Source organism: Nothobranchius furzeri, chromosome 17 (assembly GCF_043380555.1).
Source record: "Nothobranchius furzeri strain GRZ-AD chromosome 17, NfurGRZ-RIMD1, whole genome shotgun sequence".
NCBI lineage: Eukaryota > Metazoa > Chordata > Actinopteri > Cyprinodontiformes > Nothobranchiidae > Nothobranchius > Nothobranchius furzeri.
This window is the reverse complement of record NC_091757.1, coordinates 22925363-22939057: the sequence shown is the minus strand read 5'-3', so window position 1 is coordinate 22939057 and position 13695 is coordinate 22925363. Positions and strand designations below refer to the sequence as shown.

Below are 13695 nucleotides of genomic sequence, written 5' to 3'. Positions count from 1 at the left end.
TCCGCGCTGTTGAAAAACCCGTAAACAGCCGTAGCTACTTAGTTAGCACGGGGCTAACTAGCTCAGAACAACCCCGTAGCGGTCCTCCAGTAGAACCCGAGCAGCCGGGACCTCAGGCCGGCTGGGTGACGGTACGCAGGAAGCATAGAACCCAGCCTGTGGGCCACCACCAACCCGTCCACGTTTCTAATAGATTTTCCCCGCTCAGTGACGCACCCACTGACAAGCCGACTCTGATCATTGGCAGCTCCATAGTCAGAAATGTGGCATTAGAGACTCCAGCAACCATAGTTAAATGTTTACCTGGGGCCAGAGCGGGCGACATTAAATCTTATCTGAAACTGCTGGCTAAGGATAAGCATAAATACAGTAAGATTGTTATTCACGCTGGCGGTAACGACACCCGGTTACGCCAATCGGAGGTCACTAAAATTAATGTTGCTTCGGTGTGTAAGTTTGCCAAAACAATATCGGACTCCGTAATTTTCTCTGGCCCCCTGCCTGATCGGACCAGTGACGACATGTTTAGCCGCATGCTGTCCTTCAACCGCTGGTTGTCTAGGTGGTGTCCTGAAAACAACGTGGGCTACATTGATAACTGGAAAACTTTTTGGGGAAAACCTGGTCTGATGCGGAGAGACGGCATCCATCCCTCTTTGGATGGTGCAGCTCTTCTTTCTAGGAACATGGCCAGTTTTATTAGTCCTCCATGACTACCCAGGGTCCAGACCAGGAAGCAGAGTCGTAGTTTAACCCACCCCTCTGCAGCTTCTGTACTGTTACCCACCCACTACCCCATAGAGACAGTGTCCTGCCCACGGCCAAAATCACACAGATTAAATATCAGGCTTAATAAAGCAAATCATGGAAATCTCATAAATATTAGAACAAATTCAACTGAGCAGAAAACTAGAAAAATTAAATGTGGGTTGTTGAACATTAGATCCATTTTTTCTAAGACTTTGTTAGTTAATGAGTTGATTTGTGATAATCAGATCTCTTTGCTCTCTCTCACAGAATCCTGGCTGCAGCAAGAGGACTATGTTAGCTTAAACGAGTCGACTCCTTTTAATTATTTAAATCATCATATTGCTCGAAGTACAGGGCGAGGAGGAGGAGTAGCAACCATTTTTCATTCAGACTTAATCAGTCTAATCAATTAAGTTACAGTTCGTTTGAACATCTTATTCTTAGTTTTCCTAATCCAGATTGCAAAACTGTAAAACCACTCTTGTTTGTAGTTTTATATCGTCCACCAGGCCCTTACTCTGAGTTTTTGGATCAGATGTCTGATTTTTTATCTGATTTGGTACTAAATACTGATAAGGTCATTGTAGTGGGGGATTTCAACATTCATGTGGACATTGAAAATGATAGCCTCAATGTAGCCTTTAGTAATATCTTAGACTCAATTGGTTTTACTCACAGAATACATAGCTCCACCCACTCCTGCCATCATACATTGGACCTTGTGCTGACTTATGGCATAGAGTGTGAGGAAATAACAATATTTCCACATAATCCAGTCCTCTCGGACCACTTTCTGATAACCTTTGAGTTTTTTATAACTGAGTTCTCGAGACATGAAAGTAAATTTCACTATAGTCGTTCTCTATCTGACAACGCAGTTGCATCTTTTAAATCAACTGTTCCATCTTTACTATCTTCAGCATCTCACAGGAACGTAGCAGAGGGCAATATTTTTATTTCTAGCCCCTCACAAATTGATGCTTTAGTTCATAATGTTACTTCCTCTTTACGTGTGGCATTAGATGATGTTGCCCCTTTAAAACTTGCATCCTGAGCTCCTTCAAAGGAATCTCCTACCATCTTTATGCAGGTGACATCCAACTGTACATCTCCGTTAAGCCCCATGAGATGTCTAAGCTGCAGCTGTTACACACCTGCTTAGACTCTATCAAAACCTGGATGGTGGGAGCTTTCTACAGCTGAATGAAGATAAGACTGAGATCCTCATCTGTGCCCCAGACAAGCTGGTTCCCAAAGTCAGAGACTCTCTTGGTCAGCTTGATTCCCACAACAAACCTTCTGTCAGGAATCTTGGCGTGAACTTTGACCCAGCTCTCTGCGTATGTGTACATGCGTGTGTGTGTGTTTGTGAGTATGTGTACGTGTGTGTGTGTGTGCGTGTGTACGTGTGTTTGTGTATGTGTACGTGCGTGTGTGTGTGTGTGTGTGTGTGTGTGTGTGTGTGTGTGTGTGTGTGTGTGTGTGTGTGTGTGTGTGCGTGCGTGCATGTGTTTGGGGAGGGTACATTGGAACTTTGTCTCCCCCCAGTTTGAAAATCCAATCTGCTCCCCTGCCACAGGGTTCAGTGCTTGGACCAATTCTTTTTACTATATATATGGTCCCAATTGGTGAAATCATTAGACAGCATGGGATAAACTTCCACTGTTATGCTGACGATACTCAGTTATATTTATCCATTAACCCTGATGAACCTAATCGGTTGGGTAGATTATAGGTGTGACCTGTCCTTGAGGACATAAAAAATTGGATGACTCTTATCTTTTTGCTTTTAAATCAAGACAAGACGGAAGTTCTCATCTTTGGACCTGAAATCCAGAAAAGGAAATTGCTTAGCCAATCACCTGACCTAAATGGCATTACATTAATCTCCGAGAACAAAGTAAGGGACCTTGGTGTTATCTTTGACCAGGACATGTCATTCAAATCCCAGGTTTCACAAGTTTGTAGGATTTCCCTTTTCCACCTTCGGAATATTGCTAAGATTAGAAGCATCCTTTCCAGGAGCGATGCTGAAAAACTAGTTCCTGCATTTATTACATCAAGACTGGATTACTGTAATTCATTACTCTCAGGAAGTCCACAGAATGTAGTTAAAAGTCTTCAGCTCGTCCAAAATGCTGCAGCTAGAGTTCTGATGAGAATTAAAAAGAGAGATCATATCTCTCCTGTCTTAGCTTCCCTACATTGGCTACCTGTTAAATTCAGAATAGATTTTAAGATCCTTCTTCTCACATATAAAGCTCTTAATAATCAAGCTCCATCATACATCAGTAATCTGATTGTTCCATACGTTCCTAACCGAGCACTTCGCTCTCAGACTGCAGGTCTACTGGTGGTTCCAAGAATATCTAAAATTAGGATGGGAGGCAGATCTTTTAGTTATCAGGCTCCTCTCCTGTGGAACCAGCTCCCAGCTTTAGTCCATGAGGCAGACACTTTGTCTACTTTTAAGACTAAGCTTAAAACATTTTTATTTGATGGGGCCTATGGTTAAAATCTGATGTTAGCCTAAATCTGGACAAGTGGGGGAGTAGAGGGAGGTGGAGTGTACAGTCGGTAAAGACGGCTCTCCCTTGCCCTGCCTCCAACATGCCTCCATCTAAATAGGATAGGTTATCCAGAGTTATCTCTGTAGTTATGCTGCTATAGGCTTAGACTGCTGGAGGATACACTGACCACTTTCCACACTCGACTACTTTCTTCTACAATCTGCTCTTTAACTGTATCATTTCCTGCTATTGCAGCCAGTGTTGCCAACTGTTTTTGACTGAAAGAAGTTCCCCCCAAAAGTCAACTACCCCTGACTGCCTCCCGGAGATCGGGGCGGGGCTAAATGTGGGCGGGATCAAATGTTTATAGGTGGGTGGAGACAGCTATTTGACTCCCGCTCCTCTCTCAATGGAACCGGGAAACCGCTATGCTGTGTGTGTGCAATGCTGTAGCCGGAACAGAGGGAAGTAGCTGCCAAAATGGAGGTAAGCTAAGATTTTTCCTTCTCTGTTTTAACAATATCGAGGACTAATGTTGGGGCAAACGTTTTATAAACTTGGAAATAAAAGGGTTTTTTTTTCCATTATGAGTTTTAGATAATACATATAGCCTATTTTACATATGCAGGGTGACTTACTTTTGAGGAGAAATGTTTGCAGGGTTCCCACGGAGTCTTAAAAGCATTGAATTTATGAATTTGAAAGTAATACCTTTAAAAGACTGGAGAAACCCTTCAATTTTGGCATCTGGGTCTGAAAATTTGTGTTGGATGTAAGTCTTCTGTACTGCATTTGTTTTCTGAAGTTCATCAAAATATTCCAAACAAGTGAAGACACCAAGAGAAGCATTAGTATTAATAAAGGCTATTTTTAGACATTTATTTCAATTTTGTGTCTTTACTGTTTGCACTGTTGCTTTTATACAATAGAAATACTGCAAGAAATAAATTTGGGTAATAAAATTAACAATACAAAATCCTTAAAATTAAACTAAAACATAGGCAACAAAAATTATTGTTAATGTTCTAATGTCAAACTAGATAGATCGGTTATATTTTTAACCATTTGTTTAAAAATATAACCGATCTTCTACCAAGTGCCCACCCAGTGTTTTGTCAAAATATATTGGTAAAGATATATAGATAAATGAAAACTAGTTCAATAATTTATTTTATTTATTTATTTATTTTGCTGATAGTGCAGTGAAATAGGTATTAATTTTCTATATGGCTTTAGAAAGATCTTAAACAGACTTAAATTTAAGTTGAAGAAACCTGTAGGAACACATTTATAGCTTTGGAGACATATGTTGTGTGGTCATGATTACTTTTAGGCGGAAAATATATTTTAAAGGGGGAAATGTTAGTTTTTTAAGCTTTTTATGTTCATATCTGGGTTCTACACCTGATGGGCTTTATTATTATGGTTAGAGTGCTAATCTGATATGAATAATTATATAAACCTTGACTTAAAGCTCCTTTATCAAGTTTTAGAACAATATTAATATCTGGCACGTGTCACAATCTGCCCCGCTCACTAATCTGCTCTGCTAATGCACAACAGTTGTTCCCAGTTTGTGTTTCAGGTGGGCGTGTCAGAGAGCCAGCTGCTCCTGATCTCCTGATCAGAGGACCAGGGGTACTTAAGGAGCGGTGTGAAACAACTCCAGTGCCGGTCGATACTCGCCTTTGGGTAACACTAGTTCTGTCTTGAGTTTAAAGCCTCAAATACTCAGCATGTGTTTTTGTCAGTCCGTTCCCGTCAGCCCTGGTCTTGTGTTTTGAACTTCTGCTCATCTTCCACTCAGGATTACTCACCGCTGTCTGGAGTTGTTAATTCCACTACACGTCGCTCACCGTCCCCTGGTCTCCTCGCTCTCTGCCGCTCGCCTGTCATCCTACCTGCCTGCCTACAAATCTTCACCTCCGGGTCTACAGCATTACCTGCCTTCCTGTCTGCCACATGCCCGTTCACGTATCTCTGTTTGGATCCTCAGCCACGTCTCTGTCGCCGTTTGACTTCACCATCCAGCCCAGTCTCTCTAAGGATTTTAACCTGCCCAGTAAGAGAAAATCTCCTAAAGTCATTCCTATTTGATTCTCTGGTTCCAGGGTTTGTTTACTGTGAGTTTAATCCCCGTTTGTTTTCTCATCCTAGATCGCGGCTTTTTCCTGTTCTCGTTTGGAGCAGCGCTTTTAGTTTCATCACGTTCCTTAATAAATATTTGTTATTTACTCACCCTCGTTTCTTCTTGTTATTCTTTCATGTCCTGGGTTAAATATATACCCAACATGACAGAATCGACCGGCCATAAATCCACCCCATGGAAGAATCACTTCCACCAGCCGTTGCCAGTACTCTTGCCAAACACGAAAAAACCATAGAAACCGTCCTTAGCCAATTATCCGCCACTAACCAGCGTCTGTTCCAGCTAGACTCCGCGCTACGCCAGATGAATGAGGCTATTCGTATTTCTCCTCCGTCTACCGCTTCTCCGCCTACCGTCACTTCCGCAGTCCCATCCCAGTCATCACTTCCGGTTCCTCCACCTGGGTTCGGTTTCCGGGTCATCGAGTCTCCTCTACCCGAAACTTTTTCTGGTGAACCAGGTACATGCCGCAATTTTTTATTATTATGTCAGTTAGCTTTTAATCGTTCTCCAGAGACATTTTGTAATGATTCAGTTAAAATTTCATATATGGTTGGTTTGTTCAGGGGCAAAGCCTTGCAGTGGGCTGAAGCCAAGAGTCGCCAGCCGGATTTTCTACACGGTCCCCTTTCAGATTTTCTGACTGAATTCAAGCAGTTATTCGATTCCACCGAGTCCCCAGCAGAATTAGCCAAACGTATTTGGAACCTACAACAGGGTAAAAAAATCCGTGTCTGAATTTGCCATTGAATTCCGAACCCTCGCTTCAGTCTCCACATTAGACGAGGCGTCTCTTAAAGCCGCTTTCTCTCAGGCCCTATCTGAGCGTATCAAGGACCAATTAGCTTTCTGCCTGGAACCAGAGAACCTTGAAGCTCTTATCACCCTGGCTACAAACATCGAGAAGCGTCTTAAGGAGAGACACAGGACTAGTCTATTCCGACCTCCGCCGGTTACATTTCCCACCCAACGTGTCCACCAAACTCCACAACAAACCTCCCACACAACAGTATCAGAGGAGCCGATGCAGATCGGACGCGCTCAACTGTCCCCTGAGGAGAAACAGATGCGTCGCTCCTTAGGTCTATGCCTATATTGTGGTCAGTCAGGCCACTTTATTTCAACCTGTCCGGTTCGGCCAAAAGCCATCGCCCACCAGTAGAACTGGGGTTACTGGTGGGCAGTAATGCAAGTAACCCAAACTCCCGATGTTCCCTACCTTGTTCTGTCACTTTTAACCACAAGACTTTTTCTACAGAAGCTCTGTTGGACTCAGGCTGTGAAAGAAACATTTTGGACCAGGCAGTCATTCAGCAGCTAAACATCACCACTGTTCTCCTCCCATCACCCATAAAGGTCTCCTCACTGGACGGGAGTGCTCTCACCACTATAACCCATCGCACTGCCCCGGTAAATCTGTTGGTTTTTGGTAATCATCACGAAGTTGTGAGTTTTTTCGTTTTTCCTTCCCCTCAGTCTCCTGTTGTCCTGGGTCACGAATGGCTCATCACTCACAACCCCCACCTAGATTGGAGGACAGGATCTATCGTTGCCTGGAGTCCGTTTTGTCTATCACACTGCCTCCTCTCAGCACCCTTTCCCGTCAGAGAAGCCAGGAGCCCGCCACAAGAACCACCCAATCTGACGGAGGTTCCCCCAGAGTATCATGACCTGCAGCAGGTATTTAGTAAGGACCATGCATCCTCACTGCCTCCCCATAGACCCTATGATTGCTGTATCGATCTTGTTCCCGACGCTGTTTTTCCCTCAAGTCGACTTTACAACCTTTCCAAACCTGAACAAGAAACTATGGCTAATTACATTTCTGAGTCCCTGTCTGCAGGTATCATAAGACCATCCACGTCCCCCCTGGGTGCGGGATTCTTCTTTGTTTCTAAGAAGGATGGATCCCTACGTCCCTGCATTGATTATCGAGGACTGAATCAAATTACCATAAAAAACAAATACCCTCTACCTCTACTCTCCTCCACGTTCGATCCTGTTAATAATGCCTCTGTCTTCACTAAGTTGGATCTACGCAATGCATACCACCTTGTACGAATCAGGGAAGGGGACGAATGGAAGACAGCCTTCAAGACCCCTCTTGGACACTTTGAGTACCTAGTCATGCCGTTTGGACTCACTAATGCCCCCGCAGTCTTCCAGTCTTTGGTTAATTCAGTTTTGGGTGATTACATAAAAAAATCGTCACTGTCTATTTGGATGATATTCTGATTTTCTCCAGGTCCCTCACAGAACACCGCCAGCATGTCCGAGCTGTGCTCCAATGCCTTCTTGAGAATCGTCTGTATGTCAAAGCCGAAAAATGTGAGTTCCACGTCTCGTCTGTCAAGTTCCTGGGTTTTGTCCTGGAGAGTGGTTGGCTTAAAACAGATCCTGATAAGATCGAGGCAGTTCGGACAAGGCCTACCCCGGAGACACGTAAGCAGTTACAAAGATTTTTGGGTTTTGCAAATTTCTACCGACGTTTCATCAAAAATTACAGTCAGATTGCCTCACCACTCACCCAACTCACCTCAGTCAAGGTTCCGTTTTTGTGGTCCCCGTAGGCCGACCAAGCTTTCAACAACCTCAAGACCAATTTCACCCAGGCACCCATTCTTACACGTCCTGACACCTCTCTACAATTCACCCTTGAACTCGATGCATCAGATACTGGAGTAGGAGCTGTTCTCTCTCAGGTCTCTCCCACAGACCACCTTCTCCATCCCTGCGCCTTTTTCTCCCGTCGTCTTTCATCGGCTGAACAGAACTACGATGTGGGAGACAGAGAACTCCTGGCCATCAAGCTGGCTTTAGAGGAGTGGCGTCATTGGCTGGAGGGTGCTGAACATCCTATAATAATATGGACTGACCACAAGAATCTGGCATATTTGAAGGAGGCTAAAAGACTTAATCCTCGTCAGTCCCGCTGGTCATTGTTTTTCTCCCGTTTCACCTTTATCATCTCTTTCAGACCTGGTTCCAAGAACGTCAAGCCCGATGCACTTTCCCAACAGTATGCCTCTGATAAAGACACCCAACCCACCACCATCCTGCCAGCCTCCTGCATTGTTGGCGCCATAGCTTGGGACATCACCAATAAGGTACTGGAAGCACAACGCTTGGAACCAGACCCAGGTACCAGTCCCCCACACAAGACATATGTTCCCTCCAGTACTCGTGGCTCCTTGATCCACTGGGCTCACACAGCTAAATTCTCCATTCACCCCGGCCTTGGCAGAACTTTAGCGCTCATCCGTAGGACCTTTTGGTGGCCTTCTATGTAAAAGGATGTTAAGGAATACATCAGCGCTTGTCAAGTCTGTGCCAGATCTAAGAGTAGCCACCAAGCCCCCCAGGGTCTTCTCCATCCCTTGCCGGTGCCTCCGCGCCCCTGGTCTCACATAGCTCTAGATTTCGTGACTGGCTTACCACCCTCTAAGGGTTTCACCTGCATTCTCACAGTCGTGGATAGATTCTCTAAAGCATGTCATCTGGTCCCGTTAAAGTCCCTACCTTCCTCTGCAGAAACCGCTAACCTCCTCATCAAGCATGTTTTTCGTTTGCATGGCATTCCTTCCGAGATCCTCTCGGATAGGGGACCCCAATTCGTAGCCCGGGTTTGGACTGAATTCGCCACACACCTAGGGGCCCGGGTCTCGCTCACATCAGGTTTCCACCCACAAACTAACGGCCAGTGCGAACGCCTAAACCAGGAGCTTGAAGCTATGCTCAGGTGCGTCTGCTCTTCCAACCCCTCCAGCTGGAGCTCACAGTTGCCCTGGATAGAGTACGCGCATAACGCTCACGTTTCCTCCTCCACTGGTCAGTCCCCGTTTGAGGTCTCCCTCGGATACCAGCCCCCTCTGTTTCCCTCAGACTCTGTTTCTCCCATCACTGTGCCTCAGTTCCTCCGCAGGGCTAGACGCACCTGGAACCAGACTCGTATGGCTCTTCAGCGTACGGCGGAGCGCAATCAAAGGATGGCAGATCGTCATCGGCGTCCAGCTCCTGTCTACGCCCCTGGTGACATGGTGTGGCTCTCATCCCGTGACATCAAGCTCCGGGACTCCTCCAGGAAGTTCTCTCCCCGATTCCTTGGTCCTTTCCCCATCGCTGCTGTCCTCAGTCCTGTCTCTGTCCGCCTGACCTTGCCTCCATCTATGAAGGTACACCCTGTGTTCCACGTATCATTGCTCAAACCTGTTGTCTCCAGTCCCCTGTGTCCTCCTGCCGACCCGCCTCCGCCTGTCCGCCTTGCTGATGGTGGCCTTGGCTACCGGGTCCACCGCATTTTGGATGTCCGGCCACGGGGTCGTGGTCGCCAGTTCCTTGTGGACTGGGAGGGGTATGGCCCACAAACACCGCCAGTGGGTCCCGGGGTCCTGGATTGATGACATCTCCCTCATCCGGGATTTTGAGGCTTCCCGTTCTGCCTCCTCCTCCGCCTCCGCCTCCTCTGCTAGGCCGCCAGGTGGTGCCCCTTGAGGGGGGGGGGGGGGGGGGGTACTGTCACAATCTGCCCCACTCACTAATCTGCTCTGCTAATGCACAACAGTTGTTCCCAGTTTGTGTTTCAGGTGGGCGTGTCAGAGAGCCAGCTGCTCCTGATCTCCTGATCAGAGGACCAGGGGTACTTAAGGAGCGGTGTGAAACAACTCCAGTGCTGGTCGATACTCGCCTTTGGGTAACACTAGTTCTGTCTTGAGTTTAAAGCCTCAAATACTCAGCATGTGTTTTTGTCAGTCCGTTCCCGTCAGCCCTGGTCTTGTGTTTTGAACTTCTGCTCATCTTCCACTCAGGATTACTCACCGCTGTCTGGAGTTGTTAATTCCACTACACGTCGCTCACCGTCCCCTGGTCTCCTCGCTCTCTGCCGCTCGCCTGTCATCCTACCTGCCTGCCTACCAATCTTCACCTCCGGGTCTACAGCATTACCTGCCTTCCTGTCTGCCACATGCCCGTTCACGTATCTCTGTTTGGATCCTCAGCCTCGTCTCTGTCGCCATTTGACTTCACCATCCAGCCCAGTCTCTCTAAGGATTTTAACCTGCCCAGTAAGAGAAAATCTCCTAAAGCCATTCCTATTTGATTCTCTGGTTCCAGGGTTTGTTTACTGTGAGTTTAATCCCCGTTTGTTTTCTCATCCTAGATCGCGGCTTTTTCCTGTTCTCGTTTGGAGCAGCGCTTTTAGTTTCATCACGTTCCTTAATAAATATTATTTGTTATTTACTCACCCTCGTTTCTTCTTGTGATTCTTTCATGTCCTGGGTTAAATATATACCCAACATGACAGCACGATCTACTGTTGAGGGAGAAGTACTATACATTACATAGGGAAAACATGTTAGTTTTGTTTTTAAATCGTTGTTACATGCTAAATATAGAATAAGGAAAGAATGGTGTAAAGCCAATTTTCCTAACTAGTAACTAATTAGTAAATGATGTGACTTAAGCAGACTTAAAAAGGTGCCGTTCATAACATAATAATTAGAGGAGTGTTTTTCAACCCTGGTCCTCAAGGCACACTGCCCTGCATGTTTTTGGAGTTTCTGTGAGATAGCAGACCGTACTGAGATGATTGCAGTGAAGCTGAAGCTTGTTCATCAGCCATCAACTGAAATCAGCTGTGCTGAAGCAGGGAAAATTAATTACAGATTAATTACAGATCATACATAATTAATGTAAAATATGTTTTTAATCTCATGACAGCAGTAATTTTAATATTGTCTTTATTTTTGATTAGGAGAATTCTCTGCTTGAGGACACCTTTGAGGCAGCAAGGTGGTGTACCACAAGGTCCTTCAAAGGAAACATTTCACTTCCCCAGGTCATCACCATGGACAGGGAAGCTTGCCAGAGGGCAGTGGAGAGGTTATGCGAAGCCGTTTACTAGAAGGGACACAGCAGACTGCACTTCTTGAGGACGCTTAGGTCCTTCAGTGTCTGTAGCAAGATGCTGCAGATCTTCTACAAGTCTGTTGTTGAGAGTGTAATCTCTTCAGCCATCGTCTGTTGGGGTAGCAGCATCAGAAGCAGGGACCTGAAAAGGCTCAACAGCCTAATAAAAAAGGCTGGTTCTGTTCTGGGGACGACTGTGGAAACGCTGGAGGAGATGATGCAAAGAAGGATTCTCCAGAGAATCAAGAACATGATGGACAACCCTGAGCATTCTCTTCACAAGACTGTCCGACAACGGAAGAGTGTCTTCAGTCAGAGGCTTCTTCAGTTTGGCTGCAACACTGACCGCTACTGGAGATCCTTCCTGCCAACAGCCATTGTAATATACAACACCTCTTTGATGACTTGATTATTATTATTATTCTGAGCTACTACAGCAATCAGTTTCCCTCTGGGATTAATAAAGTATTTTTGAATTGAATTGAATTGAATGCTTCTGTGATGGCCTGGATGAAGAGGAGATGAACGATTGCAGGGAACCGTTCCTGTTCATGTTTAGTTTTCAGTCAGACTATGAGGAGTTCTGCAAAGAAATTGAAGAAAAAAGGAAGATGAAGGTGTTTTCTGGCTTTGAAATATCATAGTACAGTGGTGTCAAACAGTTTTTGCATTCTGTTTCCTCCTCACATTGTTTTTTGGAGGTTCTCTTGTTTTTTTGTGCTTTTTGGTTCATTTGTTTGTACTCCTTTTTTATTCCTGTGTTGGCTGTTGTTTGTTCTATTAAATTTACCATTTTTGAAGAATTTAGTCTGCATTCTTGGGTGTCTCACCACCCCGCCTCAAACCCTGGCATGTTTTAAGAAGTATCAGCACAATTTAAGTCTCTGGTCCTCTTAATGTAGCTGATATAACGGAGTGTACAACAAATGTACCCGTGTCTGTCTGTACTGTTGTACACTCACTTGGGAAATGACTATCAAAATAAAGGCAGCATTGATAAAATAAACTAAAATGGTTTTGACAGGTTCAAAGAATAGTCTTATCAAATGCTTGAACCTTTTATATAGGTACCAAAAGCATGGCTAAAAGACACAAATACCTATGTGCTATAAATACACATGCCATACAAAAGTAGAAAAAAGAATAAAAATATCAGAACAGATTGGATCAAAAATGGCGCCTGTTTCATTTAAGTTCATTATCTGCCCTTTCGTTAAAACTATCATGACATCCAGCAAACAAGTAATTTGATTACCAATGCTTTACATGGGTTTAGTGGGTTTTTGGGGCTTTTTAATCCTTAACTCAGGGGCTACTGCGGTTTCCTGGTTCCATTGAAGAGGAGCAGGAGTCAAATAGTTGTCTCCGCCCACCTATGAACCTTTGATCCCGCCCACATTTAGCCCCACCCCGATCTTCCAAAAGTCGATTGATGTCGCCAGATGATGTCACGTGCTAATTTACATATTGATGACATCATCATGCCACATTGGCATTAATTTTCCCCATAGCATCTAAAAGATCATATATATATATATATATATATATATATATATATATATATATATATATGTATAGGACTAAAAGGGAGGAAAATAAAAACTGTTATGTGTTAAAGTTAATAATTAGTATGATTAAAATGGCCCAGATTGCTTTGAAATGTACAATAAATTCCAAAACTACCAATAAAGGGGCATTAAGACAGATATGGTGTGGTGATCCAAACAGTTCTGTTGTAGGATATAACTCAGACCTCCTGCTCTCCTCATTCTCACAGACATTTTCCTAAAAAGCTGTTTTTTTACACCTCATAGGTTCTCAACTTCTCTGTTGTGCATTCTCTCCATCGTGATAATAACGGTGCTCCGAGCAAAAGGGAGCGGGTGTCTCATAGTACAACCATCCCTGTGTCACTGAAGGAAATTCAGATGAGCCACAGAGCTGCGTGTGTAAACGGGACGGTAGTTGAAACTCCCGATGACTTCATTTGCCAAATGCAGGAAAAGCCAAAGTGTCTAACGGCTGCAGAACCAGAGATGGCAGCCGCGCCGTCTTTAGTAGAAGCGTGAGCCTGCAGTAATATGAAAGCAGCAGACGTAAATCGGCGGTCTCCAGCTCTGCAGCTGTACTCTGTCTTCAGCGAATCAGACCGGCCGAAAACGGTTTATGATTGGTCAGTCCTCGTGCACATGTGCAGATTATCGTTCTCTTTCCTTACTCCCGGAAGAACGGTTCAGAGTGCTAACGGTTTCTTTGTTGCTAATCTGTGGGGAATATCTACAAGAAAGTTCTACAGAAAGTAGCAACGGGTCCTGAGAAATGTCGCTAGGTTTGTCGCTAGGCGCTTTTTGGAAAAAGTCATTGAGGGGGGTCAAAAAGTTG

The 13695-nt window shown here is 44.8% G+C and overlaps 1 protein-coding gene across 1 annotated transcript in view; it reads right to left on the bottom strand.

The window, feature by feature from the left end:
* Positions 1-13695, bottom strand: part of LOC107397069 (voltage-dependent N-type calcium channel subunit alpha-1B) — a gene marked incomplete in the record, with an annotated part of 226962 nt that overhangs the window by 125116 nt on the left and 88151 nt on the right.